This window comes from Macaca fascicularis, chromosome 16, assembly GCF_037993035.2.
Source record: "Macaca fascicularis isolate 582-1 chromosome 16, T2T-MFA8v1.1".
NCBI classification, from domain to species: Eukaryota; Metazoa; Chordata; class Mammalia; order Primates; family Cercopithecidae; genus Macaca; species Macaca fascicularis.
Genome location: NC_088390.1, coordinates 64,314,324 through 64,339,581, shown reverse-complemented (window position 1 = coordinate 64,339,581; position 25,258 = coordinate 64,314,324). Strand labels below are relative to the sequence as shown.

The window sequence follows — 25,258 nt, the reverse complement described above, 5'->3', positions numbered from 1 at the left end:
CTCATCCTGTCTTCAAAATCCCATGTGTATTTGACACTTTACAGCACAGCTCCATTAGAACTGACCACATTTCCAGGGCTCCCTAGATACCTGTGGCTAGCGGCTGCCATAGTGCACTGCGCTGGGCAGTAGAATGGGGGATGACAAGACAGGGCGGCGGAGATTGGGATGGCGTGAAATGAGGGAAACACTCGCCGGTGGGAGAAAGCAGAATAGTAAGGGGGCACCGAAAGATTCAGTAGTCCACGTGAATATCTTGATTATCTTGTAATCGAGATAATGTGGGGTCCAGCTCTACCGGGTCTGTGGGTTTTCTCTTCGTGTGCGGAGACGAGAGATCGTAGAAATAAAGACGCAAGACAAAGAGATAGGAAGAAAGACAGCTGGGCCCGGGAGACCACTGCCACCAAAGCGCGGAGACCGTAGTGGCCCCCAGTGCCTGGACGGCGCTGCTATTTATTGTATTCAAGGCAAGGGGGCAGGGTAAGGAGTGTGAGTCATCTCAGATGATTGATTGATAGGTCACGCGAGTCACGTGTCCACGGGACAGGGGGGCCTTTCCCTTTGTGGTAGCCGAGGTGGAGAGGGAGGACAGCAAACGTCAGCATTTCTTCTATGCACTTATCAGAAAGATCAAAGACTTTAGTCCTTTTACTAATTCTGCCACTGCTCTCTTCTAAGAACTCAAAAGGAGGAGCCAGGTGTACAGGCGGAACGTGAAAGTGAACACGGAGCGTGACCGCTGAAGCACAGCATCACAGGGAGACGTTTAAGCCTCCGGACGACTGCGGGCACGCCTGGCTAATGTCAGGCCCTCCCACAAGAGGTGGTGGAGCAGAGTGTTCTCTAACTCCCCTGGAGAAACGGAGATTCCCTTTCCCGGTGTGCTAAGTAACGGGTGCCTTCCCAGGCACTGGCGCTACCGCTACACCAAGGAGCCCTCAAGCGGCTTTTATCTGGGCGTGACCGAGGGCTCACACTCTTGTCTTCTGGTCACCTCTCACTGTGTCCCTTCCGCTCCTAACTCTGTATGGCCTGGTTTTTCCTAGGTTATAATAAGAGAACGGAGATTATTGTAATCACAGAACAGAGAGTCATACTACAAACTAATGATTAACACTGTTCACATATAATCATATCTGTATCCTATTTCTAGTATCACTTTTCTTATTCTAATTATTTTCTTTATTATACTGGAACAGCTTGTGGCTTCAGCCTCTTGCCTCGGCACCTGGCTGTCTTACCGCCCCCATCGCCCCCCTTTTTATTGACCAGGATCGTCACTGCCATCATTGCTTGTCGTTGACTTCAGACTTGTCCTCGGACCCCTCGGAGACATCTGCAGACTAAAAGCAGCCAACATAAACGTACCGACGTTAATAATGCCAAAGACAACAGTGGTCTTCTGAGGGGTTTGATCCATTTAAAGGGATTTGGATCAGATAACCCTTTGGTTATTCCTTCAAAGATGTCTGATCCAGGAATGGTAGTTAAGTGAGCCTGCGAGTCCTCAAAAATTTGTTCTTTAAGTTTTGAGATACCTAACGTTAGGTTATCATCCCAGGCTTTTAAATTTAAGTCTCATGACTTTTTCCAGCTATGCTGATCTTTATTATAAGCATAAGGCCTTATGTAATAATCAGAAGTATTCCAATCACATTGTAATTGCATACGGTGTTCCAAATTCATAACTCTATCTCCCAGCCATATCATACTCTGGCGGAGATCATTAATTTGATTAGCCAATTTTTGATCAGCCTGAGCCTGAGAATTCCGGAGTCTAGTGGAGTTTTTCTGCCATGCTTCCACATATTGAGCGGTCTGGACAGAATTGTGGATAGCAAGTCCAGCGGCCGCTGCTGTGGCAGTAACCGCAATTAATCCCGCAATGACTGCAGTAAGAGTAAAGAGGAACCTCTTAGTTGTCTGAAGGGTACGTCTAAGAACTTCATTGACTATGTGAATAGAGGGAGAAGACTCCCATGGACGGTGTAAGGAAACTGGTATCCATACGCCCTCCCTAGCCCTCACCAGGAGAATACTTGTTCTGGGATCAAAAGGGGCATCAATACATGTGATGAGTTTGCAGTCATCACATTCTATAGTTTGTCTATTGGGAGTGACATTTATAATTCCAACTAACAGCATATAAGGGGGTTATCCCTTGTAGGCTCCTGATAGGTATTACCTGTTCTGACATTACAGTGACTTTAAATATGGGTGTTTTGGTATTGGTGGGAGAGATTTGGTAGGTAGCGTCCCATAGTCTGATTCCGGTCGTGGCCGCAGCTAATTTCCGTAATCGAGGATGTTCTGGGGCAACAATAGGATGAATCGTTTTTGGTCTAGGAGGAACGATTCCTGAGTCCATCCATTTGAATGGGTAAGGAGACACCCATTCCCTCAACCTGCAGGACTGCCATCCGTCTCGTACGCGATGTATCAAATAATTGAACTCAGAGCATTGGGTATTTTGGCCGGAGTAGTTCCGCCAATAATACCCTCTTGGAGCCCAGTCAATAACAGCTCCTGTAACTAGGCTCCGTAACACTACGTACGGCTTTTGGAGCATTACAGTCATTCCATATGATTGAGTTCCCTAAACAAGTTCCCTCGGTAGGTTCTCTTGAACAGTCTGGCAGTCCTTTTGTTGTATTATTTTTGGTGGTGACGGGAACTCTCCATTCCTCATGAGGATTAAGTTCAACAGCCATGATCTGAAAAGAATTACTGCTGAACACATGATGTACTTCATAAGAATCATTACTAGAGGATGGTACGGTCCACATCCAATTTTGATTAGAGAAAGCCAAGCAGCCAGGTGACATTGCTATGCACAATGGCGGGAATTTATATCCAATTGACAAATTAAACTGCATACCCTTTTCCTCTGGTTGAGCGGGAAACCTGTCATCGTTAGGGACTGGTATAAGTGCGCTATTACTAGTATACAGGCAGCATTTGCGAAGCTGTTGAATGACCTCATCATTTAGTATAGTTTGATTTGTAGTTGCAGGCCATTGTCCCCTTCCCAATAACTGGTCAGCTGCAACATTAACAGGAGGATTAGAGCCTTGATTAAGCTGAACTCGATCCTGGACAGCATCGACCCACCAAGTCCCGAATTGTAAATATTGGGATTTAGATAATACCGATTTTGCTAGAATTTACCAATCATAAGGCACCAAACTGCTGTTTATCTTCTGCGAGGGCTTTTAATGTGGACCGGACAAAAGGGGAGTTGGTGCCGTATTGCTTCACTGATTCTTTGAAATCTTTGAGGAATTTAGAAGAAAAACTTTCCCAAGAAGCAGGGCGTAGCTGGACCTGGCCTGGATGAAGAGGATCTGGTTGGACTACTGCCCGGACTGCAGGTACACCTGGAACTGGCTGCGCCGCAGGCAGTTGTGGAGCCTGGTGATTTGCCTGAGGAGCCTGACTGTCAGGCTGCGGAGCTTGAGGAGCCTGAGGAGCCGCGGGCTCAGCCACCTGCTGGGCAGGATCAGCGGGCTGTGGCTGATCCTGTGCCTCAGGGACGGGGGCGGCAGGCATCGGAGGTTGTAAAATTACAGGAAATTGCCAGGCTTCGGGATCCCCGTATTCCCTTGCCTGAGAGATGGCCCTCATAAGAGGAGTATCATTTTAAGGAATGTATGTGATTTGTTGCTCGTGAGCGGCCATGGTGGTGGCGGCAACCGCAGTGGTGACCGGACCAGAAGCAGAAAAGAAATGAGGGTTTTGAATAGAGGAAGAATTGAGAACCTGTAAGCCAGGTGGAGGCGCGAGTACCTGCTGAGCAGGTCTTTCAGGGGCCTGAAGACCAGGCTGCCGGCGGTAACTGCAGGACAGGCTTCAAGCGAGCCTGATACTCCGAAGGAGAAGCAGAAGTGAGAGATGGATAACCGGGTTGAGTAGGGATAGGGTTGAGGGCCTCGTTACCGGGCCGAACGGGCGGAAGGTGGAGAGGCCTGCGGCAGGTGGAGAGCCCTGCGGCAGGGCTGAACAGAGACAGTGTTGAGAGCCTCACTGGCGGGCTGAACAGGCGGAAGGTGGAGAGGCCTGCGGCAGGTGGAGAGGCCTGCGGCAGGGCTGAACAGAGACAGTGTTGAGAGCCTCACTGGCGGGCTGAACAGGCGGAAGGTGGAGAGGCCTGCGGCAGGTGGAGGGCCCTGCGGCAGGGCTGAACAGAGACAGTGTTGAGAGCCTCATTCGCGGGCTGAGAATTGAGAGCCTCCGTACCAGGCTGCATAGAAACGTAGTTTAGAGCCTCTTTTTCAGGCTGTATAGCCTCATTTCCGGGCTGTGTAGATGGAAGGTGGGGGGCCCTGTAGCAGGGCTGAGGAAAGATAGGAGGGTCCGGCCACGACGACGGCTGTGGATAGTATATTTCGGTTGGATTCTGCTGGTTGGCGGCGAGGACATCATTTGAAAGTTCATCGTAAAGTGATGATGGGGGCACGGCAGGCTCTGGTGTGGGCGGCGGGGCCCAAGGAATGTCAGAATGGAGGTCCGTCTGTAGAATCACGGCCTCAATCTGTGCAGTATCCTCAGGGGAAAGAGAACTGAGAATTTCCTCAACCTCCTCAGAGGAGAGGAAAGAGGGATCAGCCTCCACGTTGTCCACGCGAGTCTGCAAGGAGTCTAGGACAGAGCGAACCGAAGCCCAGACTGGCCAAATAGTGGGCGGAATAACGTGTCCCCCTTTATGAGCAATTTTAAATTGTCGGCCAATTTCATCCCAATGTTTGAGTTCTAAAGTTCCCTCAGTAGCAAACCAAGGGTAAAGGAGATCTACGACCTCGAACTGGTTTAATTCACTTATTAGTAGAAACTTTTACACCTCCGTCTTTAAGCAGAGTCTTTATAACATTTAAATAAGCCGAGTACTTGGTACCGGCCTGTCCCATGGTGTCCCCGGGATACTCTGAGTGCCCAAGCTTACCGCCCAGCCTATTGACCGCAAGCCTCAGGAATCTGTCGTCGGTAGTCCTCCGCTGAGTTCCGCGCTCAAAGTGCACCTTCACACAGCGAGAGAGAAATCCTCGTTGGGTGCCAGATGTAGGGTCCAGCCCTACGGGGCCTGTGGGTTTTCTCTTCGTGTGCGGAGGCGAGAGATCGTAGAAATAAAGACACAAGACACAGAGACAGGATGAAAGACAGCTGGGCCCGGGGGACCACTGCCACCAAGCGCGGAGACCGGTAGTGGCCCCGAATGCCTGGACGGGCTGCTCTTTATTGTATTCGAGGCAAGGGGGCAGGGTAAGGGGTGTGAGTCATCTCAAATGATTGAGAGGTCACGCGAGTCACGTGTCCACTGGACAGGGGGTCTTTCCCTTTGTGACAGCCGAGGCGGAGAGGGAGGACGGCATAGGTCAGCATTTCTTCTACGCACTTATGAGAAGGATCAAAGACTTTAGTACTTTTACTAATTCTGCTACTGCTATCTTCTAAGAACTTAAAAGGAGGAGCCAGGTGTACAGGCGGAACGTGAAAGTGAACAAGGAGCGTGACCACTGAATGAAGCACAGCATCACAGGGAGACGGTCCAGCCTCCGGACGACTGAGGGCGGGCCTGGCTAATGTCAGGCCTCCCACAAGAGGTGCCGGAGCAGAGTGTTCTCCATCTCCCCTGGAGAAAGGGAGATTCCCTTTCCCGGTGTGCTAAGTAACGGGTGCCCTCCCGGGCACTGGCGTTACCGCTAGACCAAGGTCTGTTAAGTAAGGAGGGCCTTCCCAGGCACTGGCGTTACCGCTAGACCAAGGAGCCCTCGAGCGGCCCTTATCCGGGCGTGACCGAGGGCTCACACGCTTGTCTTCTGGTCACCTCTCACCGTGTCCCTCCAGCTGCTAACTCTCTATGGCCCGGTTTTCCCTAGGTTAAAACAACAGAACAGAGATTCTTACAGTAGTAGAACAAAGAGTAATGCTGCAAACTAATGACTAGTAATAGTCATATATAATCATATCTGTATCCTATTTCTGGTATAACTTTTCTTATTCTGATTATTTTCTTTATTATACTGTAACAGCTTGTGCCTTCAGTCTCTTGCCTCGGCCCCTGGGTGGCTTGCCGCCCACAAGGTAAGATATATTGCATTGAACTATAGTTTGTGTTGATTGCCGAAGGGTTTGGGGCCGGGGGGGGGCACCCCCTGAAATTCCGCCCTGGAGGAGTGGCCTCACCCTAACCCCGGCCGTGCCTAATGATAAGGCCCACCTCTGACGGCCTTCGGCCGTCGAGTGAAATAAATGTTGGAGGTAATGCGCCTAAAGCCCTCAGCCCTCAGCTCTCCGCCGAAGTTGGGTTAGGAAGGAGGAAGGGAGAGGTAAATGCTGACCCCGCAGGCGGCAGTCTGTGCCTCGGAGAGAAACTTTATCGCAACCTTGCCGGGGGCCTTGACGGCCATCCTCCCGCAAGAGCACCCCGGCAGTCACCCCTGCCCTCTGGTGTCCTGCCACCCCGAGCCCGACCTTCCCCCTTTACCCCCGCGCGGGGCCAGTAACCTCCTAACTGCGTCTTCTCTGTTTCGGGCTGTCGTGCTCATCACGTTTGCGTCGTTTCTTCGCTCCACAAACGTTTACTGAGCGCCTTCCACACGCCAGGCACCAGACTAGCGCCGGCAAACGGGGATAAGTACTGGGGAGGGGTCCCAGCCCTCAGTGATGGGATTTCAGAGGGGGAGATAAAGGATTGCCCAGAAGGGTGGTGAGTGGAATAGTTGATATAAACAACGGGGGTGCGACGAAATACATAGGAGGGCTGCTAGTCACGTATGGGGTGAGTGCCCAGGGCCCTTAATTAAGGGAGGCTTCCTGGACGGGTGACACCCAAGCGGAGTCCTGACAACCTGCGTCAGGAGTAGCCAGGCGAGGAGGAGGTGAAAGGAATCCACGTCCCGAGCAGAGAGGCAGCTTTCCCTGCACAGCACAGGACACGGTCCGTGCACAGAAGCCACAGGAGACGCAGGCACAGGGGCTGGGGAGAATCCTTGCCGGGCCCTCGCCATCCACGCGCCGCCTCCCTCTGCCGGGTGTCTGGTGTCAGCCTCCCGCCCGGCAGAGGAACTCCAGCCCCTGCTCCCGGAAGCGCCTCCAGGCCTTCGGCTTCCCCGACTCCCTGAATGGGCCCCACGTCCGGCGGGTACGAGGCCGGTCTCCCCGCCCGCTGGTGACGAAGTAAAGGCCCGGCGCCGCCCGGGCTCCTGCCCTGGGACCTCGTCTTTCTCCAGGAAAACGTGGACGGCTCTCCGCCGAGCGGTCTCTTCCACAGTCCCCTCTCGCCTTCGCCCCCAGTCTCCTTCGGTTCTGTCTTCGCGCCGGCGGGATACAAACCAGGAAGTCGCCCCCAGCGGAGCCCCGGCTCCCCCACGCAGAGGCGGCCCCCGGGGCGGAGTCAACCTCGGAGGCCGCGCCCTCCCTGAAAGGGCGGGGCATGTAAATTCGAAATGAAAGCCCGGGAACGCCGGATCCAAGCACCGGTGTGAGGTCATACCTTACACCCGTGCTTGGAGGTCGTAACTACAAAGGTCTTTCCTGAAGGGGAGTGTAAATTCCTTCTGTGTCTAACAGTGCTTATCACCCCTTGGCTATAGTTGAGGACAATAGCTCGATAGCTCCGTGGAGTGAATCATCCTGAGGTCCTAGCCCCACCCTACAGCCATTAAATTAGAATCTTTGGGACAGGGCCTAAGGCTGTTGTACTTCACAGCTTCCGGGGTATTTCCCTGGGACCAAAAGCACCTCTTAGAAATGTCCAGTGAAGACAGTAGTGAGCTTGGTCTGGAACAACGAATTGTCCCCGGAAGTGAAAGTGTTCAACAGGAGGCACTCAGTAACCAGTGTGTGTAAATGAGAGAGTAGCAAATCCCTTGGTTTTGTCACTGACAAGAGGCCACCCAGCCCAGTGAGGAGGCTTTTCCACCCAAATTGGAATATGTGCACAGCAAGTCCGACAGCTTCTGTGCTGTTCCCACTCTGCAGAACTAGATGGACCCCACCGCCACTACTGACCGAAAATTTATTTTGGAAATCGAGACTGGTGACACCACACAGGCACCGAGAAGGCGTGAAAGGTTTATAACTCACAAAATGAGGTGTTCTGGGAGATCAGAGTGGCTCCCAGGCAGGTCGGAAAACGACTTGAGAGCGAGGAGACTGGGTTGGTGTTTTGATGGGGGTTTGGGAAGGGGCAGGATGGAGGGCTCTGGGAGCGGGGGCTGGTGCTGCCTGCTGGGTGCCAGTGGGGGGAGCACCCGAGTTTTGTCGTCAGCTTGTTATCTCCACTCATAGAATGGGAGCCTCTTGTCATCTCCACTCAGATTGTCGGGACCTATTAATACACTTGGCTCTAAGAGGAGGAGGGCTGTGAAGGAACGCTAATGCCTACAGCGCCTTGGTCATTTAGGCTGAGGTTAAGTGCGGGACTTGCACTGTCAGTTACCGTTATTTCGCATTACATCAGCAAAGGAGATCTCTAAACGCTGTCTGCTGACAAGGTGGAATGGGAGGTTCTTTCGTTACCTCCACGCGTTTGCATTGGATCGTCGGGGCCTGTTAGCACACTTGTGTGTATATAAGTCAGCAGCGTGTACTTTGGAGAGTGTGGCTGCTTTAGATTTCACTTGGTTTAGTCACATGCGGTGTGACGATCATTGGATTAAAGGTTACCGCACCTACATCAGTATCCGTGTTCTGACTGGTCTCTGCTATTACTTGGCACACTCAGATGCGATATTCGGATCGTTATGTTTAAGTTTAGCGCCCCTACTTTACGAAGCGGGACGGTTTTTTTCATTTACGTGTCTCTATCCGAGGCAGTATAAACATCTTTCCATTCGAGTTTACCGCATGTGTTTCACCATCCAGAGTCGGACTGCTTTTCGATTTACGTGGCTTTGTGGGATGCGGTATGAAGATCGTTGCATTCAAGTTTGCTTTAAAGATAGTAATATGGGACTGGGTGCCGTGCCTCAGGCTTGTAATCCCAGCACTTTGGGAGGCCGAGGTGGGTAGATCACCTGAGGTCAGGAGTTGGAGACCAGCCTGGCCAAGATGTTGAAACCCTGTCTCTACTAAAAACAAACAAACAAAAACAAAAACAAAAACAAAAATTAGCCAGGCGTGGTGGCGCGCTCCTGTAATCCCAGCTACTCGGGAGACTGAGGCAGGAGAATTACTTGAACCCGGCAGGCGGAAGTTGTGATGAGCCGAGATCGCTCCATTGCACTCCAGCCTGGGCCAACAAGAGCAAAAACTCTTTTCGTGTGTATTTCCTGTTTCTTTAACTCTTCCAGGGGCCCCTTTCCCAAGGCTCCGCCCAGCCCTGGAACCAGTCAGAGCATGTGCTCCCCGGGGGGCTGCACCCTGGCCTCTTGGAAAACTTGCCGGACCAGACAGTTGAGAAAGGGCTAGAGGGACGAGACCTGAGTACCTGTCTCCATGTGTGCAGCTATAGAAAATATGCAATTACGTGTCTGTAACACATAATAAAGCAAGTACAGCAAGATGACTTTAGGTGATGGGCATACGGGTGTTCACCAAACAATTCTCTCAACGTATGTGTGAATAAAAGTTTAAAGAAATGTCGGATGCCGGCTAGGTGAGGACGAGAGGGGGAGGAGGAGGGAGAGGGAGGTGAAGGGAAGGAGGGAGGGAGAGGGGAGGGGAGGAGGGAGGGGGAGGAAAGAATAGCCCCATAGAGTTCTTCGTGTCTTTTTCGTTCTGGGTTTTTCCTCCTGAAGGGCAATGAAGCCGAAGGAGCGTTCCCAAGATCCCAGTGATTTACAGGCTCTTTTCTGTTCAGCAGTTGGCAGGCAGGGCACGGCGCGTCTGGGGCGGGGCATGCAAATTTTAAATGGCTGTTTCTCTCGGGAGTTATGGGAGCAAAAAAGGAAAGTGAATGTCCTCGGAAATAGTAACAATATTACTTAGGCAAGTTTTAAAATTTGGATAAAGATACACAGTTTCAACGTAGGAGAGAGAGTTATTGAGGGTGATATCTGTCACCCTGAGCTGAGGATGTGTGGAGAAGGAGTGCAGTGGACGATAGGTTCACTTGTACCGAACCTGCTCTGACGCCATTTACACTGTAAGGTTCCCAACGCCCTTTACGCCATAAACGCCATCATTCCCCCCCAACGCCTTCTGCGCCATAAACGCCATAAGGCTCTCGTCGGCAGTCTTCGATCCTGTTTCACGCCGTTTGTGCCGTAAGCCTCACAACGCCGCGTACGCCATAGGCTCGCATCGACGGTCCCAGAGCCTGCTTTATGCCATTTACGCTCTGAGGCTCCCAACGCCCTTTACGCCATAAACGCCATCATCCCCCCCAACGCCTCCTGCGCCATAAACGCCGTAAGGCTCACGTCGACAGTCTTCGTGCCTGTTTTACGCCGTTTGTGCCGTAAGGCTCACAACGCCGCGTAGGCCATAGGCTCGCATCGACAGTCCCAGAGCCTGCTTTACGCCATTTACGCTCTACGGCTCCCAACGCCCTTTACGCCATAAAGGCCATCATCCTCCCAACGCCCTCTAGGCGATAAACGCCGTAAGGCTCAGGTCGACAGTCTTCGAGCCTGTTTTACGCCATTTACGCCGTAAGGCTCCCATCAACAGTCTTCGAGCCTGTTTTACACCGTTTGTGCCGTAAGGCTCACAACGCCGTTTACGCCATAAGGCTCGCATCGACAGTCCCAACGCCGTTTACGCCATAAGGCTCGCATCGACAGTCCCAGAGCCTGCTTTACGCCATTTACGCTATTAAGGCTCACATCGACAGTCTCCGAACCTGCTTCACGCCGTTTACGCCATAAGGCTCACAACGCCGCCTCTGTTTTTACATTGGCCGCCTGTGCTTTGGAGAGCTTAGTTGCTTTCGGTTTCACTTGGTTGCGGCGTGACGATCATTGAGCTAAAGATTACTGCACTCACATCGGTCTCCATCATTCTCCGTAATCTGACTGCTCTTTGCTATTACTTGGTTTACTCACATACAGTATGCAGATTGTTCCATTTAAGTTCAGCGCCCGTACTTCACTATCCCGAGTGGGACTGCTTTTTCATTTACGTGTCTCCATCCAAGGCAGTCTAAACATTTTTCTATTCAAGTTTGCCGCATGTGTTTCACTATCCAGAGCCGGACTGCTTTTCGATTTACGTGGCTTTGTGGGATGCGGTAGGAAGATGGTTGCATTCAAGTTTGCCGCCTCCACTTAACTGTGCAGAATCTGACTGCAGTCAGATCTGTATGACAGATGTTGCACTCGTTTTCTGCGGGTACGTCACTATCCAGTCTACTTTTTCCATCAACGTGGCTGAGTCATATGTAGTATGACTGTCAGAGGCGTTGGAACCCGAAGCGACCCCATTTTGAGTGAGGGCTAGAAAAATGAGGCCGGGATTTACGGGCGTGCATTCTCTGAAGGATATTCCTAGCTGTCAGATGTTTACGGTTAAGGGAACAAATTAATGTTTACTAAGGAGACCCGAGTGTCCAGATAGCTGGATATCTGGAGAACAAAGGCGTTCCTAATTTTGCTTTAAAGATAGTAATAGGGATTCTTGCACAATATAATAATTAAAATTAATCCTTTATCACAAACCCTTGTAGCAGAGCACCTCTCCCCATGTGTACACGCATTGTACCTAGGGTGGATACGTTCCGTCTCTTAGTTTCGGGAACGTCCTACTCTGTCTTTGGAGTAGCTGTTCTTTCACTTTACTTTCTTAATAAACTTGCTTTTATTTTGCACCGCGGACTTGCCCTGAATTATTTCTTGCGCGAGATCCAAGAACCCTCTCTTGGGGTCTGGATCGGGGCCCTTTTCCTGTGACATATTTCTGGCGACCACAGATGGGACTGTAGTGCTTTGGGTAAGTGTTGGGGCCCTATAACATATTTCTGGCGAACGACGGAAGGGAGGATACTGAAGAAACTCACCCAACCCAAAGGAAGTAGATTGCAGCACTGATTGGACGACTTTGGGTAAGGGGTGGAGTGCCCGGGTAAAGAATGGGATTGGGTTAGAGACCCAACTTAGTGGAGTTAGAGTCTTTCCTAAAAGAGAGTGGGTTAGAGGCCCCTCTTAATAAAAGGCAAGGATGCTTGACCTCGGGTTGGGGGCCCAACCTAGGAGGGTTAGAGTCCCTTCTAAGATTTAGGGGGTTAGAGGCCCCTCAGTGAAGTCCCTCTCGGCTAAAAAATAGGTTTCACACCGCAAGCTATGCTCTTGGCATTAATCTGCCTTGTCCTCCTTGTCTTGGTTGCTGTCTCCCTTTCACTGTCATTTGCAGGAGACTTCATTTAACTGGTCTTAGGGATTTTACCTTATTCTTCTCCTGTGTCCTTCCCGATTTCTCTCCGTTTGCTTGTGAAACACTGAGAACAACAAGCATTGGAGGATCCGTCTCTAAAATTGCTGATTGAGATTTGGTATTTAACAACTATGAGCAATAAGATTAGATAGATATGGTTCTGTTTTGTTGCTGCTATGCTAAGTGTGATTGAGAAGCATTACGATGGAAATCAGGGGACTTTTCTCCTTGCTGTTTTGTTTCATTTTGCACACTAAAAAAGCTCCTTCATGGCCAAGTGCGGGGTCTCACGCCTGTAATCCCAGCACTTTGGGAGGCTGAGGTGGGCCAATCACCTGAAGTCAGGAGTTCAAGACCGTCCTGTCTAACACGGTGAAACCCCGTCTCTACTAGAAATACAAACACTACTCGGGTGTGGTGGTGCACGTCTGTAATCCCGGCTTCTTGGGAGGCCGAGGCAGGAGAATCGCTTGAACCTGGGAGGCGGAGTTTGCAGTGAGCCGAGATTGCACCACTGCACTCCAGCAGCCTTAACAACAGAGCGAGACTGTCTCAAAACAAAAACAAAAAAACTTTCCTTTCCTGGGTTCGGGCAAACCGGCTTCGCTTTGCTTTTCCAATCCATACTGCTGCTATTGCTTGCTCTGGTTGTTCTTATCTAAATCCTCTTCATTTATTTTGCCTTATTTGACATTTTTGTCGAAGTCCATGTTGTGGTTTATCTAAGATTCATGGCTCAGCTCACTTATGTTATTTGGATAATGTGAATCATGTTTGATGAGAGGAAAAGAAGAAAAAGATCTAGACATACTAGGTGATCCTTTAATGCAAGCCCCGCCGTGGTTCAGCGGGCATTTTTGGGTGGAGCAGAACCTCCTTCTGTCAGTTCCGAAGGTTCAGATGTATCAGTTCTTTCTCCCTCTAGTCCACCTGAAAGTTTCTGAGAACCCTTCGTCCCTTCTCCTTACCCAGCTAGTCCCACTCTATACCTACCACTCCCCACGGAACTCAACCCAGCGAGTACTACTCATAGTGGGGCCTCCTATCATCCTATCAACCTCCAAGGGGAAATCTTTGTCCACTTAGAGAAGTGGCAAACTGGGAAGAGGGCACTGTGAGAGTACATGTTCCCTTTTGTACGTCTGATTTGCCTCTATATGTAGAGAAGGTTGGTAATTTCTCTGAAGATCCAGGACAATTTATAGATAGGTTTGAGAAATCAACTCTGACCTATAGTTTAACTTGGTAGGATCCGCATGTTTTGTTGTCTCTGTGTTGTACAGTGGAAGAGAAACAATGCATTTTGGGGACAGCTAGGACCCATGCAGATGAGGTATTGGCTCGCGACCCGAACCATATGATATATCAGGCAGGAAGTATAGCAGTTCTAGATCAAGATGCAGAGTGGAACTATCAAAGGGGCAGTGAGGACTTGGGGAGGAGAGATCATATGGTCACTTGTTTGTTGGAAGGGATGAAGAAATGTATGAAAAAGCCTATTAACTATGAACAGGTTAAGGAAGATTCTCAGGATAAAGATGAGAATCCAGCTTTATTTCGAGGGCATTTAGTTGAAGGAATTAGGAAGTATATCACTGATCCTGCCTCAAAGAAAGGACAAACCCTTTTGGGAGGATATTGTATAACCCAGTCTGCCCCTGATATCCACAGGAAACTACAAAAAGCAGCTGTGGGAGCCGGTGTGGTGGCTGAAGCCTGTAATCACAGCACTTTGGGAGGCTGAGGCGGTGGATCACTTGAGGTCAGGAGTTCAAGACCAGCCTGGCCAACATGGCGAAACCCCGTCTCTATTAAAAATACAAAAATTAGCCGGGCGTGGTGACAAGTGCCTGTAATCCCAGCTACTTGGGAGGCTGAGGCAGGAGAATTGCTTGAACCCATGAGGTGGAGGTTACGGTGAGCCCAGATTGCGCCATTGTACTCCAGCCTGGGAGACAGAGCAAGACTCTGTCTCAAAAAAAAAAAAAAAAAAAAAAAAAAAGGAAAAAAGAAAAAAAAAAAACCCACTATGTGGCTATGTGTCCCTAGACTCCTATGAAACAGCTTTTGGATATGGCATCTTTAGCTTTTAATAACAGGGGCAAAGCAGAGACTCTCCTTTGCAGCACTATAGAAAGGATATTACCTCTATTTGACAGATGAGAAGTGATTTTCCCTAGTGCACACATAAGGCTTTCCTTCCTCTAGGCCTGGCATTTCCACAAGAAGCTTCCCAACTACCCAAATCAGAGAGGTGTCATCCTTATGCCCACGCTACAATTGCAAACCATGAGACTGCATATGGTTAACAGGTGGCTTGGGTTCAAATGCTGACCTTGCTTCCTTTTAGGCAAGTTGCTTAGCCTCTCTGAGTGTCACTCTACACAGTGCTGTTCCCTAGAAATATGTACCTCACATGTAACTTTAAATGTTGCAGTAGCCGTATTTTTGAAATGAAATAAGAACAAACAAGGAAATTAAGTCTAATTTCATTTAACTCAGCATATACAAAATATCACTTCGACAGGTAACGAACAGCTTTGGAAGGCCGGGGCAGGAGTATCACTTGAGGCCAAGAGTTCCAGGCAAAACTAGGCAACATAGGAAGACCGTGTCTCCATAAGAATTAAAAAACGGGTCAGGCGCAGTGGCTCATGACCGTAATCCCAGCACTTTGGGAGGCCCAGGCAGGAGGTCAGGAGTTAGAGACCAGCCTGGCCAACATGGTGAAACCACATCTCTACTATAAATAGAAAAAATTAGCCATGCATGGTGGCACGTGCCTGTAATCCCAGCTACTCGGGAGGCTGAGGCAGCAGAATTGTTTGAACCCGGGAGGCAGAGGTTGCAGTGAGCCGAGATCACACCACTACATGCCAGCCTACGTGACACAGCAAGACTCTGTCTCACAAACAAATAAATAAATAGAACACTTGGTTCGGGAACAGTGGCTCAGGACTGTAATCCCAGCATGTTGGCAGGCCGAGGCAGGTGGATCACTTGAGGTCAGGAGTTCAAGACCAGCCTAACCAACAAGATGAAAGCCAACCTGTATTAAAAATACATGAATTAACTGGGTCTGGTGACCCGCACCTATAATCCTAGCTACTCGAGAGGTTGTGGCAAGAGAATCGCTTGAAACTGGGAGGCGGAGGTTGAAATGAGCCCAGATCGCCCCATTGTACTTCAGACTGGGCAACAAGAGTGAAATTCCGTCTCAAAAAGAAAAAAAAAAAAAAAAAAAAAAAGGCTCACGCCTGTAATCCCAGCACTTTGGGAGGCCGAGGCGGGCGGATCACAAGGTCAGGAGATCGAGACCATCCTGGCTAACACAGTGAAACACCGTCTCTACTAAAAATAAAAAAAATTAGCTGGGCGTGGTGGCGGGCGCCTGTTGTGCCAGCTACTCGGGAGGCTGAGGCAGGAGAATGGCGTGGGCCCAGGAGGCGGAGCTTGCAGTGAGCCAAGATCGCGCCACTGCACTGCAGCCTGGGCGACAGAGCGAGACTCTGTCTCAAAAAACAAAAAGCAAAAAAATCTTAGTATGGGTACAGTGGCTCATGATTGTCATCTCAGCACTTTGGGAGGCCGAGGTGGATGGATCACTTGAGGTCAGCAGTTCCGGACCAGCCTGGCCAACAAGGTGAAACCCAATCTGTACTAAAAATACAAGAATTGGATGGGTGTGGTGACCTGTTCCTGCGTCCCCAGCTATTAAAGAGGCTGTGGCAGCAGAATCATTTGAACCCGGGAGGCAGAATTTGCAATGAGCCGAGATCTCATCACTGAACTCCACCCTGGGCCACAGAGCATGGCTATATCTAAAAAAGAAAAAAAGAAAAAAAAAAAAATAGGCCAGGTGCAGTGGCCCACGCATGTAATCTCAACACTTTGGGAGGCTGAGGCGGGCAGATCACCTGAGGTCGGGAGTTTGAGACCAGCCTGACCAACATATAGAAACCCCATATCTCATAGAAATACAAAATCAGCCGGGCATAGTGGCCCATGCCTATAATCCCAGCTACTGGGAAGGCTGAGGCAGGAGAATCACGGAAACCCAGAAGGTGGAGGATGCGGTGAGCTGAGATGGCTCCATTGCGCTCCAGTCTGGGCAGCAACAGCAAAACTGTCTCAAACAAACAAAACGAAAACAAACAAAAAAGGCCGGGCACAGTGGCTCAGGTCCATAATCCCAACACTTTGGGAGGCTGAGGCGAGTGGATCACCTAGGGTCAGGAGTTCGAGACCAGCCTGACCAACATGGTGAAAGCCCATCTCCATTAAGAATGCAAAAACATTATCAGGGCGTGGTGGTGGGCGCCTGTTATCCTAGCTACCAAGAAGGCTGAGGGAGGAGAATAACCTGAAACCGGTAGGCAGAGATGGCAGTGAGCCAAAACTGCGCCATTGCACTCCAGCCAGGGCGACAGAGCAACAATCCATTTGAGAAAATCAAATATATATATATATGTATATATATGATATACGTATATATATGTATACATACAATATATACACATATATGTCACATATAAAGATAAAATTAGCCAGGCATGGTGGGAGGCTGAGGGAGGAGAATTGCTTGAGCTCAGGAGTGGAAGGTTTCAGTGAACTGGAATCCCTCAACTACACTCTAACCTGGGCAAACGGGTGAGTCGCTGTCAAAAAGGAAAACAATAGTAAACAACATAAAATTTATTTTTGAGAGTTTTAATCATTTTATATTGTTTTCTAAATCCCATGTGTATTTTAAACTTACAACACAGAAGCATTAGAATTGACCAACATTCGAGATAACGCGCCTAAAGCCCTCAGCCCTCAGCTCTCCGCCGAAGTTGGGTTAGGAAGGAGGAAGGGAGAGGTAAATGCTGACCCCGCAGGCGGCAGTCTGTGCCTCGGAGAGAAACTTTATCGCAACCTTGCCGGGGGCCTTGACGGCCATCCTCCCGCAAGAGCACCCCGGCAGTCACCCCTGCCCTCTGGTGTCCTGCCACCCCGAGCCCGACCTTCCCCCTTTACCCCCGCGCGGGGCCAGTAACCTCCTAACTGCGTCTTCTCTGTTTCGGGCTGTCGTGCTCATCACGTTTGCGTCGTTTCTTCGCTCCACAAACGTTTACTGAGCGCCTTCCACACGCCAGGCACCAGACTAGCGCCGGCAAACGGGGATAAGTACTGGGGAGGGGTCCCAGCCCTCAGTGATGGGATTTCAGAGGGGGAGATAAAGGATTGCCCAGAAGGGTGGTGAGTGGAATAGTTGATATAAACAACGGGGGTGCGACGAAATACATAGGAGGGCTGCTAGTCACGTATGGGGTGAGTGCCCAGGGCCCTTAATTAAGGGAGGCTTCCTGGACGGGTGACACCCAAGCGGAGTCCTGACAACCTGCGTCAGGAGTAGCCAGGCGAGGAGGAGGTGAAAGGAATCCACGTCCCGAGCAGAGAGGCAGCTTTCCCTGCACAGCACAGGACACGGTCCGTGCACAGAAGCCACAGGAGACGCAGGCACAGGGGCTGGGGAGAATCCTTGCCGGGCCCTCGCCATCCACGCGCCGCCTCCCTCTGCCGGGTGTCTGGTGTCAGCCTCCCGCCCGGCAGAGGAACTCCAGCCCCTGCTCCCGGAAGCGCCTCCTGGCCTTCGGCTTCCCTGACTCGGAATGGGCCCCTCGTCCGGCGGGTACGAGGCCGGTCTCCCCGCCCGCTGGTGACGAAGTAAAGGCCCGGCGCCGCCCGGGCTCCTGCCCTGGGACCTCGTCTTTCTCCAGGAAAAGGTGGACCGCTCTCCGCCGAGCGGTCTCTTCCACAGACCCCTCTCGCCTTCGCCCCCAGTCTCCTTCGGTTCTGTCTTGGCGCTGGCTGGGTAGAAACCAGGAAGTCGCCCCCAGCGGAGCCCCGGCTCCCCGAGGCAGAGGCGGCCCCGGGGGCGGAGTCAACCGCGGAGGCCGCGCCCTCCGTGAAAGGGCGGGGTATGCAAATTCGAAATGAAAGCCCGGGAACGCCGGATCCAAGCACGGGTGTAAGATTTCCCTTTTCAAAGGTGGAGAATAAGAAATGAGCCCGAGTGTGTAACGGCGTCCATAGTGGGGTGGACGAGACAGAGGGGATGGGGCAAGGAGCGCGGGTGGGGCTCTCACCGCGACTTGAATGTGGATGAGAGTGGGACGGTGACGGCGGGCGCGAAGGCGACGGCATCGCTTCTCGGCCTTTTGGCTAAGATCAAGTGTAGTATCTGTTCTTATCAGTTTAATATCTGATACGTCCTCTATCCGAGGACAATATATTAAATGGATTTTTGGAGCAGGGAGATGGAATAGGAGCTTGCTCCGTCCACTCCACGCATCGACCTGGTATTGCAGTACCTCCAGGAACGGTGCACCCCCTCCGGGGATACAACGCGTTTGCTAAAAGTAGAAGGGGCGAGAGAGAGCATGGGCGGGGCGGCTTGCACGCCAAGCGTGTGTGATACGCCGTCTTGCCGGTTCAACTGCTCGTTGGAGTACCGTGGGGTTTCTGACCTGCGGGCGGCAGACGGTAGGCCTTGCTCCCTGGCACGCTTCCATTTACGCTGTGACTGCAGCGTTTTGGGAAGGCTACGACCCCCCCGCAGCCGACTGACTACTCCTTTGGAGGACGTTAGATCTCAGCTTGGCAGTCGAGTGGTGGTGACCTTTTAAGGGAATGGGATCCACCCGGAATTGAACTCACTCCCTTCCTTCCTCTCTCTCTCTCTCTCTCTCTCTCTCTCTCTCTGTCTCTCTCTATGTCTCTCTCTCTGTCTCCCCCCCCTCCTTTTTGGTATCCCCCCTCCGCCCCCCCACAAGTTCTGGGGTGCATGTGCAGGACGTGCACGTTTGGAACATAGGTGTACGTGTGCCACGGTGCTCTGCTGCACCTATCAACCAGTCATCTAGGTTTGAAGCCCTGCATGCGTTGGGTATTTGTTCGAATGCTCTCTCTCCCCTTGCACCCCACGCCCCGCCAGGGCCCGGTGTGTGATGTTCCCCTTCCTGTGTCCATGTGTTCTCACCGTTCAACTCCCACTTAGGAGTTTGGGTTTCGGTTCCTGTGTCAGTCTGCTGAGAATGAAGGACATGAACTCATCCTTTTTTATGGCTGCCTAGTAATTCCATGGTGTATACGTGCCACGTTTTCCTTATCCAGCCTATCGTTGATGGGCATTCGAGTTGGTTCCAAGTCTTTGCTACTGTAAATCAACATACGTGTCCATGTGTCCTTCTAGTAGGAAGTTCTTCCTCTTCGGCCCGCTGAGTAGCTGGCACTTGAAGGCAGGTGCCAACGCACCGGCGACACGCTTCCGTGTTTGCCCAGGAAAAACTGCGGTGCAGGTAATATAAGCCATGTATCGGGGCAGTCCAAGCATCGTGGCTCCGCCGTTCATGCTTGATGCATCTGTAGGCTCCGTTCTAGGTATGCACATCGTTTACGGGATCAGCCACCGGCAGTTGCCTTGCAACCGTGATGACAAATCTCTGCCGGCTCTTTTGGGTCTCATCCCTGTATCTATAAATTGCATCCCAACATAAAGATCGGAATGTTCCTTTTGCTGGCCCAATCTCTCACCCTTTCCAAACTCCAGAAATCTTGTCTGTCCTCCGCAAAACTCCCCCTGCTTCTTTCTCTGAAGGCGGTCTTCAGGCCGGGCACACTGGGAGGATCGCCGGAGCCCGGAAGGCCGCAGCGAGGTGAGGTGAGATCACACCATTGCACTGCAGCCCCGGCTGCAGAGCCGGAGCCCCGTCTCGAAACAAACAAACAAACACACACACAAAAAGAAAGAGCCCAGGCAACCTAGTGAAACCCTGTTCGGGCTGGGGCGTATCTGCACCCCAGCTATTCCAGAGGCTGAGGCAGGAGGATGGATGGAGGCTGGGAGGTGGGTGCTGCACTGAGCAGTGACTGCACCGCTGCACTCCAGCCTGGGTGACAGAGCCAGACCCCATCCCAAATCAATAAACATAAAAATAAAGGAACCAGTTTGTAGAAAGCGGGAGAGGGTCCCATTGAACTTCAAGCCTTCAGGCTACAGCTGCGGCTGGACAGGTTGGAGCAGCAGGCTGGAGCAGTGGCCATCTTGGCAGGGATCATTGACCCTGATCTATCATCGGGAGGAGGAAGAGCTGATCTCATGCAGGGAGGGCAGGTGGACTACGTGTGGACTCTGGTGATCTGTTTGGGTGCCAGGTGTTGCTCCCAGGGCCACCTGTAACTGTGAATGTGCGGGAACCCTGACTTGAGAAGGGCGTGGCCACGGCGAGCCTCGGCCCCTCAGGGATGAGAGTTTGGTTCACGGTACCCAGGGAAACCACCAGCATCGGCAGTGGTGATAGCTGAGGAGGAGGGGGGATTTGGAGGAGAGACACAGGATGAGTAGCAGGGGCAGCCCTGTGATCAACAACTGCTGCAAGAGGGGCTGTTTGTTCGACTCACTAGTCTTCTGCGGCTCTATGCAGTACTGAAGAGCAGAAGACAGAAGACACAAAGACCACAAAAATTAGCCGGGCGTGGTGCTGTGCGTCCATAATCCCAGCTACTCGGGAGGCTGAGACAGGAGAATCGCTTGAACCCGGGCGGCGGAAGTTTCAGCGAGCCTAGATCACGCCATTCCAGTCCAACCTGAGCATTCGAGCGAGACTCTTATCTCAGAAAATAAAGACAGAATTAAAGAGCCCGGTGCGGTGGCTTACATCTGTGATCCCAGCGCTTTGGGAGGCCCAGGCGGGCGGATCGCCTGAGGTCAGGAGCTCGAGACCAGCCTGGCCAACGTGGCGAAAGCCCCGGAAAAATACAAAAATCAGCCAGGCGTGGTGGCGTACGCCTGTAATCCCAGTTACCCGGGAGGCTGACGCAGGAGAATCGCTGGAACCCGGGAGGTAGAGGCTGGACTGAGCTGAGATGGTGCCACTGCACTCCAGCCTGAGTGACAGAGCAAGACTTTGTCTCAAGAAAACACAAAACAAAACAAAACAAAACAAAACAAAAACAAACAAACAGCAACAAAAAAGCCGGGCGCGGTGGCTCACGCCTGTAATCCCAACACTTTGGGAGGCGGCAGCTGGGCAGATCACCAGAGGTAGGGAGTTGGAGACCAGCCTGACCAACATGGAGAAAGCCCGTCTGTACTAAAAGTACAAACTTAGCCGGGCGTGGTGGCGCATGCCTGTAGTCCCAGCTACTCGGGAGGCTGAGGCAGGAGAATCGCTTGAACCCGGGAGGCGGAGGGTGCGGTGAGCCCAGATCGCGCCATTGGACTCCAGCCTGGGTAACAAGAGCGGAACCTCCGTCAGAAAAAAGAAAAAAAAAAAAGAAAAAAAAAAATGTGAGAGTTGTACTCATCCTGTCTTCAAAATCCCATGTGTATTTGACACTTTACAGCACAGCTCCATTAGAACTGACCACATTTCCAGGGCTCCCTAGATACCTGTGGCTAGCGGCTGCCATAGTGCACTGCGCTGGGCAGTAGAATGGGGGATGACAAGACAGGGCGGCGGAGATTGGGATGGCGTGAAATGAGGGAAACACTCGCCGGTGGGAGAAAGCAGAATAGTAAGGGGGCACCGAAAGATTCAGTAGTCCACGTGAATATCTTGATTATCTTGTAATCGAGATAATGTGGGGTCCAGCTCTACCGGGTCTGTGGGTTTTCTCTTCGTGTGCGGAGACGAGAGATCGTAGAAATAAAGACGCAAGACAAAGAGATAGGAAGAAAGACAGCTGGGCCCGGGAGACCACTGCCACCAAAGCGCGGAGACCGTAGTGGCCCCCAGTGCCTGGACGGCGCTGCTATTTATTGTATTCAAGGCAAGGGGGCAGGGTAAGGAGTGTGAGTCATCTCAGATGATTGATTGATAGGTCACGCGAGTCACGTGTCCACGGGACAGGGGGGCCTTTCCCTTTGTGGTAGCCGAGGTGGAGAGGGAGGACAGCAAACGTCAGCATTTCTTCTATGCACTTATCAGAAAGATCAAAGACTTTAGTCCTTTTACTAATTCTGCCACTGCTCTCTTCTAAGAACTCAAAAGGAGGAGCCAGGTGTACAGGCGGAACGTGAAAGTGAACACGGAGCGTGACCGCTGAAGCACAGCATCACAGGGAGACGTTTAAGCCTCCGGACGACTGCGGGCACGCCTGGCTAATGTCAGGCCCTCCCACAAGAGGTGGTGGAGCAGAGTGTTCTCTAACTCCCCTGGAGAAACGGAGATTCCCTTTCCCGGTGTGCTAAGTAACGGGTGCCTTCCCAGGCACTGGCGCTACCGCTACACCAAGGAGCCCTCAAGCGGCTTTTATCTGGGCGTGACCGAGGGCTCACACTCTTGTCTTCTGGTCACCTCTCACTGTGTCCCTTCCGCTCCTAACTCTGTATGGCCTGGTTTTTCCTAGGTTATAATAAGAGAACGGAGATTATTGTAATCACAGAACAGAGAGTCATACTACAAACTAATGATTAACACTGTTCACATATAATCATATCTGTATCCTATTTCTAGTATCACTTTTCTTATTCTAATTATTTTCTTTATTACACTGGAACAGCTTGTGGCTTCAGCCTCTTGCCTCGGCACCTGGCTGTCTTACCGCCCCCATCGCCCCCCTTTTTATTGACCAGGATCGTCACTGCCATCATTGCTTGTCGTTGACTTCAGACTTGTCCTCGGACCCCTCGGAGACATCTGCAGACTAAAAGCAGCCAACATAAACGTACCGACGTTAATAATGCCAAAGACAACAGTGGTCTTCTGAGGGGTTTGATCCATTTAAAGGGATTTGGATCAGATAACCCTTTGGTTATTCCTTCAAAGATGTCTGATCCAGGAATGGTAGTTAAGTGAGCCTGCGAGTCCTCAAAAATTTGTTCTTTAAGTTTTGAGATACCTAACGTTAGGTTATCATCCCAGGCTTTTAAATTTAAGTCTCATGACTTTTTCCAGCTATGCTGATCTTTATTATAAGCATAAGGCCTTATGTAATAATCAGAAGTATTCCAATCACATTGTAATTGCATACGGTGTTCCAAATTCATAACTCTATCTCCCAGCCATATCATACTCTGGCGGAGATCATTAATTTGATTAGCCAATTTTTGATCAGCCTGAGCCTGAGAATTCCGGAGTCTAGTGGAGTTTTTCTGCCATGCTTCCACATATTGAGCGGTCTGGACAGAATTGTGGATAGCAAGTCCAGCGGCCGCTGCTGTGGCAGTAACCGCAATTAATCCCGCAATGACTGCAGTAAGAGTAAAGAGGAACCTCTTAGTTGTCTGAAGGGTACGTCTAAGAACTTCATTGACTATGTGAATAGAGGGAGAAGACTCCCATGGACGGTGTAAGGAAACTGGTATCCATACGCCCTCCCTAGCCCTCACCAGGAGAATACTTGTTCTGGGATCAAAAGGGGCATCAATACATGTGATGAGTTTGCAGTCATCACATTCTATAGTTTGTCTATTGGGAGTGACATTTATAATTCCAACTAACAGCATATAAGGGGGTTATCCCTTGTAGGCTCCTGATAGGTATTACCTGTTCTGACATTACAGTGACTTTAAATATGGGTGTTTTGGTATTGGTGGGAGAGATTTGGTAGGTAGCGTCCCATAGTCTGATTCCGGTCGTGGCCGCAGCTAATTTCCGTAATCGAGGATGTTCTGGGGCAACAATAGGATGAATCGTTTTTGGTCTAGGAGGAACGATTCCTGAGTCCATCCATTTGAATGGGTAAGGAGACACCCATTCCCTCAACCTGCAGGACTGCCATCCGTCTCGTACGCGATGTATCAAATAATTGAACTCAGAGCATTGGGTATTTTGGCCGGAGTAGTTCCGCCAATAATACCCTCTTGGAGCCCAGTCAATAACAGCTCCTGTAACTAGGCTCCGTAACACTACGTACGGCTTTTGGAGCATTACAGTCATTCCATATGATTGAGTTCCCTAAACAAGTTCCCTCGGTAGGTTCTCTTGAACAGTCTGGCAGTCCTTTTGTTGTATTATTTTTGGTGGTGACGGGAACTCTCCATTCCTCATGAGGATTAAGTTCAACAGCCATGATCTGAAAAGAATTACTGCTGAACACATGATGTACTTCATAAGAATCATTACTAGAGGATGGTACGGTCCACATCCAATTTTGATTAGAGAAAGCCAAGCAGCCAGGTGACATTGCTATGCACAATGGCGGGAATTTATATCCAATTGACAAATTAAACTGCATACCCTTTTCCTCTGGTTGAGCGGGAAACCTGTCATCGTTAGGGACTGGTATAAGTGCGCTATTACTAGTATACAGGCAGCATTTGCGAAGCTGTTGAATGACCTCATCATTTAGTATAGTTTGATTTGTAGTTGCAGGCCATTGTCCCCTTCCCAATAACTGGTCAGCTGCAACATTAACAGGAGGATTAGAGCCTTGATTAAGCTGAACTCGATCCTGGACAGCATCGACCCACCAAGTCCCGAATTGTAAATATTGGGATTTAGATAATACCGATTTTGCTAGAATTTACCAATCATAAGGCACCAAACTGCTGTTTATCTTCTGCGAGGGCTTTTAATGTGGACCGGACAAAAGGGGAGTTGGTGCCGTATTGCTTCACTGATTCTTTGAAATCTTTGAGGAATTTAGAAGAAAAACTTTCCCAAGAAGCAGGGCGTAGCTGGACCTGGCCTGGATGAAGAGGATCTGGTTGGACTACTGCCCGGACTGCAGGTATACCTGGAACTGGCTGCGCCGCAGGCAGTTGTGGAGCCTGGTGATTTGCCTGAGGAGCCTGACTGTCAGGCTGCGGAGCTTGAGGAGCCTGAGGAGCCGCGGGCTCAGCCACCTGCTGGGCAGGATCAGCGGGCTGTGGCTGATCCTGTGCCTCAGGGACGGGGGCGGCAGGCATCGGAGGTTGTAAAATTACAGGAAATTGCCAGGCTTCGGGATCCCCGTA

General features: G+C 50.9%; 1 long non-coding RNA gene and 1 other non-coding gene across 2 annotated transcripts; both read left to right on the top strand.

Moving 5' to 3' along the window:
- Window positions 1–1,411: 1,411 nt before the first annotated feature.
- LOC135967850 (uncharacterized) lies at window positions 1,412–8,680 on the top strand. The gene is made up of 2 exons (XR_010582156.2): window positions 1,412–4,049; window positions 4,160–8,680. It is a non-coding gene; the product is annotated as an uncharacterized lncRNA (long non-coding RNA).
- Window positions 8,681–18,499: 9,819 nt separating this feature from the next.
- On the top strand, window positions 18,500–18,690 carry LOC123571592 (U2 spliceosomal RNA). Its single transcript, XR_006695750.2, has one exon. It is a non-coding gene; the product is annotated as a U2 spliceosomal RNA (small nuclear RNA).
- The last annotated feature ends 6,568 nt before the right edge of the window (window positions 18,691–25,258 follow it).